Source organism: Apium graveolens, chromosome 7, assembly GCF_009905375.1.
Source record: "Apium graveolens cultivar Ventura chromosome 7, ASM990537v1, whole genome shotgun sequence".
Classification (NCBI taxonomy): Eukaryota; Viridiplantae; Streptophyta; class Magnoliopsida; order Apiales; family Apiaceae; genus Apium; species Apium graveolens.
Genome location: NC_133653.1, coordinates 213,379,638 through 213,385,855, shown reverse-complemented (window position 1 = coordinate 213,385,855; position 6,218 = coordinate 213,379,638).

The following is a 6,218-nucleotide window of genomic DNA, read 5'->3' as shown; positions in this document are numbered from 1 at the left end:
TCCTTAAGTTCTTCAAAAGGTAAAAGGGTCAACCCTGTAATGAATTCCCAAGAATTTTCCTTTCAACCAGCAAGGCGCGCCTCCCTTATCTGGTGAGGGCGCACCCTCCATATCTACAGGGGCTCATTTCCATTAATCATTCATAAACCAGGGCGCGTCCTTCCCTACTCATAGGGCGCGCCTACTTTCCATCTATAAGGGAGGGTCGTCTTATCTGTTCCTTAATTTCAGGCGTTTGTACCTTAATTTTGACTATTTTATCAATCTTATTCTGAATAATGTTTATACCAATTTTCGGCCATAACATCTGTCATCCATGACTTAATTTCTGATTTGTTATCCACATTTTAATCGAACCAAACAACTGTACCGAACAATAACAACAACCAAATAGATGGTGTTCTGCTTATAATAGTATACAATAGATAATATTAACCTAATGTGTTTAACAAATTCAATAAATAATTAATTCCCTAATGTTAATTAAATAATTAATTCCCTAATATTAATTATATATAAGTACTTGAATTTTAAATACTTAATTTTGTATAAATCATGTATGCTTATTTAACTTAAGTGTGAACCTGCTTATTTGAAAATAAAATTTAATGAAATTTTTTATTATAAAATATATTGTAATTGAAAATAAATTTATCTACCAAAAATTAAAACTTACAATACTTAAGAAAAATAAACATAAAAAATAGATGTGCATTGCACAGGGTATAAACTACTTGATTGCCCTCACATAATTAATTTATTATTTTGACATAATTATCTTATATTATGAAATCTCTAACATAAAACTATATATAACCGGAAACATTAGACCTGGAAACGATATTTGGATAGATATAGAAGATGACTTGAAGATGGTATAAGGATAATTCAAATTATTGATTTAAGCTAAAATTTAGCTTTTAATTAAAACACAATTATCATTTGTATACATATTATAAATATTAGTAAAAGTATATATATCAGTAAGCAATATTGTTTTTTATATAAAATACCTCTCATTTCAAATATATATCCGACTTTCCTTATTTAGATATCTAACTCTTTTAACAATTTAACAAATCTATTTATATAATATAAAAATATAATAATTACTTAAAACAACCGTGGGTTTTATGCTAGTATTACAAAAGAATGGATGGAAAAAAGAGAGTTTTATGAGGAATTAGTCAATTAGATAAGATTCATGTTCACGACTCTAAAACTAATGTTTATCTATATATCTTGCGTTGGTATAGTTCTCTATAGGAAATTACTAATTACTACTCCCTCTATTTTTTATTATAGGATATTTGACTTTTGTACACACACTTCTAAGTGCTTTGACTGCAATTTTTTCTTTTTTTGAATAAAAATATATAACTAAAACTTTAATTTACCAAAAGAAAATTTTAAAAAATATTATTTTATCTATGCGATCAAAAGACTTAGAATTGTGTGCAACAAAATCAAACGACATACAAAAAAAATAGAGGGAGTAATGTTTAGTAATTAGTAATGTTTAGTAATTAGTCGATTACCAAACATATCTTGCATGGGAATAGTTCTCTTTAGGAAATTGTTACGGATGGAAATTGAACCTATATTTTCAAGAGAGTTTATTAAATTATTTTTTTTCTAAAACCTAATTATTATATATAGGTATTATAATATAATAAAAGATATATTCCGTTTTCCTTATTCAGACATACTTACGATTTTAACAAATATAATTATTAAAATATTAAAATTAAAATAACAATTATTTGAACATCCATGCATCGCACGTGTTTTAGACTAGTCTATACTATTATATTAAAGACGAAATAATGAAAGTTTAGTTGGTAGTCGGTCTGGTCACCGTAATTATAGTAATATTTTAAATAAAACACTCTCATAAATAGATTTTTATTCACAATATAATTATATAAATACAAATAGAATTGTAGTATGTCTAATGATTTTGATTTAAACAAAACAATATATATTATTAAATAAAATTATACTATTGATCCAATCCTAAATCAAAAATAAAAATAAATTATGTACAATTAGTCGTATTTGCAGCCTCAGATTAAACTAAAATAATAAAGACTGATAAAAATTTGAAAGCAAATTCGTTTGGTTGATATAATGTCATCAGACTAAAACAAAAAAAATAAACGAGCTAAAACAAAATAAATTGAAAGCAAATTCGTTTGGCATATATAATACCATCAAGCTAGAATAAAATTATATAGATTATCAATTCAGTCTAAAACATAATAATATTCATTCAAGGCTAAAATGAAATTAAACAAAAAACTAAATATAATTAGCTGAATTTGGTTGACATAATGATCTGATACTAAAACAAAGATTTTCTACCTCAGGATAAAATAGTATAATAAATACTACCGATCTAGCTAAAAAATATTTTATCAAATCGGGCTACAACATAATGCGTTGGTCGATATAATGTCATCATAATAAAATAAATTATGTTATCTATTCGACTTAAAATAAAATAATATTTAATCAGAACTAATATAAAATTAAAAAAAATTAATGTAATTAGATGGTTGATATAACAGGCCTAAGGCTAAAAGAAAATAATGTATATTATTGATCTACGCTAAAACTAAAATTAAATTCAAACTAAAGGTAATTTTTAAATTATTGATCTGTGTTAAAATATGTTAGGCCCTTAATCAACTGTTGAAGGGGGGGTGAATACAGTTAATACAATCAATTAGACAAAGCTACAACATAATCAACATTTTTATATTAACAGATAAAAACTTATTACAAACGTACTCTCTCGAAAGGATGAACAAATATCCTTGAGAGCTGCTAGGTTATGGAAAAAATATAACAATATCGCAATACTTATAGCATGAACCTAATATGTGCTTTATATAGAGCACAAGTACACAATGTATAAGGAATTCTATTATATCAATAACAAGAACACCTATACAATGCTTATGAGATAAAGTCCTTCACTGCCTTGAGTTCCTGTTTCCTTTTCCTTATCGAAGTTCAAATGATGTGACAAATACTGATTACATCATTCGTTGACATCATCATCCGTTTGATATCATCATCCGTTGATATCCTTATCCATCGATATCATCATCCGTTGATATCATCAACATTCGTTGATATAAGTTCTGATGTGAACTTCTGATAGTTTCTGCTTGATATCATCAATTTCTCCTAACAAGATGCAACTCCTCATACAACGCTATGAACATTTCCATTTTGAAGATGGTGAGTCACTGAGTGACACTTTCAGTAGATTTTAAAAACTACTAAATGGTTTAAAGTTGTATGGGAAGATCTACCACACTAAATATTTAAATCTAAAATTCCCGAGGTCTCTACCAAAAGAATGGAAGCTAATGATAGTCTCTCTAAAAATTTCTCAAGAGTATAAAGAATTTACCATAGAGAGAACGTATGGTATCTTAAAAACCTATGAGCTCAAAATGGAGCAAGATGAGCTACTGGAAAAACATTATTCTATTCACGTTTTAAACTAAACATCTTTTATTCAAACTACAACTATTACTCATCCTGCTACACCTGATCTGTCAATTCAAAGCTCTCTTCTGGGATAGGGACAAACACCCTTGGTATTAGAGGGTTCAGCTGCTTGACTCGCTTCTTGACTACTCGGGTTCTGATAAGTGTCATTCTCAACCTTAACTGAAAAATAAGGTGAATAAAAATAAACGGGGGTGAGCCAAAATCGCTCAACAAGCCTGCAACAATATATATATATAGTATAAAGAGAGAAGGATAAATGAACCGGTAATCTACTGGTTTGAACAACCGTCTGTTTCTGTAAAGAATAATAAATTGCCATTACTGGAGAGTGACAAATGAACGAGACTGGAAACAAGAACCAACATACGCACTATAACCTGCTTATAAGTTAGGATACAATGTAGATCTATACCCAACTGCATAGACCCAACCAACATAAGGGGTACCCAGGAAACTATGGCCTAATAATCAAGGGTCCGGTTAATACCCATGTTAGGTCACACAACACTGTAGAAGGGGGTTGAATACAGTGTTTAATACAATCAAATCAATTTTAAACATAAGTAATAGTAACAGATATATTCAATATAATAAACTCTGTTACAATAAAATTGTTCTCTCTCAGTGATAAACAAATATCATCAAGAGCTGATAGGTTACAATATATGACCTTCTCGATAATGATAACACATATAGTATAAACCTATGTCTGTGACAGTTACAAGATAACTTCTAATTAATATGGAATATAATTCTGTCTCCTAAAATATATCAATCAGATATCTTATACAAGTCTTCTTATCTTCTAACTCTTTCCATGCATATCTCCTTTTGTTTTAGTCTCGATCTTGTATCCTGTAAATCAGCTTCCTTCCTTAACTGTAAGTCCTCCCGCACTTAAGTTCTGACATAACCTTAAGTTCCGATATGACCTTAAGTTCTGACTTCTAGTAAGTACTGATTCCAGCAAGTACTGATATTTCCTGTTTGTTAAGATCTGAAAACTAAACATGAAACATATTAGACATGACATCTCAAATATATCTAACAATCTCCCCCAACTAGTAAAGTATGCAAAAATATACAAGTTAATAGATTTGATGATGTCAAAAACATTTAAGTTCAAATGCAATGAGAGTTTAATAAGACTATTAACTACAACTTACAGAACATGCAGCTTTACCATCATCACTGGATCTATCTGAATCCATAACTGTCACCAATTTGATAAATGGCTGTTCTGAGAGCTTGAATTGATGTTCTTTCAAGTCCATCACCAAGTCTGATAACTCTAGGATGTGAATAGTCTTCATTATAACATAAGCATCTTGCTTTGAGAATAACTTCCACCTTAATAGAGTTCTTCAGCATAAAAATTTCTCTTCCATCATCTTCAGTAATCATTGGAATGTACTGAGAAGCCTTTGTACCAGAGATTCTGAGAAGATCTCTTATAGCCTTCAAAATGTATTCTGACCATCTTCTTGTAATATCAGATTTTACTTCAAGAAGATAGTGAATATGTTTAACCTCTCTGACAGACTTCTTTACAACATCAGTATCATCTAATCTGTAAGTTCTTCCATCATTGAGAAATAAGATCAATTTCTCTTTTAGATCATCTTTATCATGAGCATCTATCACAATTTTAGCAGACAACACTTTGTCAAGGTGCTTTTGTTTGATTTGTTCATATGGTTTTTCTATCAACATGAAAGGATCTCTTAGAGTAACTTCTACTCCAGTTTGTATCTTTTTTTCATCAGAAACTAATCCAGCTCTATCTCTAGGTTGCTTGGCTCTCAACCCAAATGTTGCGAGTTGATTAATCATAAGATTGGATTTTGGTTCAACTGCAGTAGCTTTCTTCCATAACAGCTTCTTCTTATCAGCAATTGTCATCTTTTTCAAATCAACTTGATCATTGTCAATGGTTGATGTCTTGATAGCTTGATCAGAATTTGATGTTTCTTCTGTAGCTTGCCGTTCTTCATTCTGAACAACTTGAGTAGTGTCAGAGGTTGTTTTAGATTCTTCAATTAACTTTCTTCTTCTCAGAATTTGAACAGTTTCATCTTCTATCAAATCATCATCATCATGCATTGTAGCTTGATAGACAGGAACAGAAGAACTTATCTTTTCCTGAATCTTTAAAGGTTCACCAACCTTTTCTTTTCCTTTTGACTTAGGATCAATCTCAGTTTGTGATCTAGTCTTGGACTTTGAAGCCTCAGAATTTGACTTTTCCTTGATCACAATGCCTTTTTCCTTAGGCCTTGGAGGTTTCTTTGCATCAGAAGCTTTAGACTTTAGATTTGTCTTCTCAGCTGCAAGTCTAGCTTCTTCCTCCTTGAGAGTTTCCAAATCCATTCCTAGATTTTGTTTCAGAAATAAGCTTCTAGCTATCTCCTCATCAAGTGTCTGGATTTTGGGATCTTTGTAATAAACAGTAGTCTGCTTCCCCTTTAGCTTCAGAGTTTGTAAAAACTTCTGAGAGTCTTTAGATCCTAACTGAATCAGGATATCAGAACATGACATCAAACTTTTCTTATCAGAACTTGACTTCAGACTTCTAACATTCACAACATCAGAACTTGACTTGTTCTGTGTAGAAGATTTGCTAACATCAGAAATTACTTCCTGTGAAGATTTTCCTTGAACTTTTCCTTGACCTCTATTCTTATCAGAGT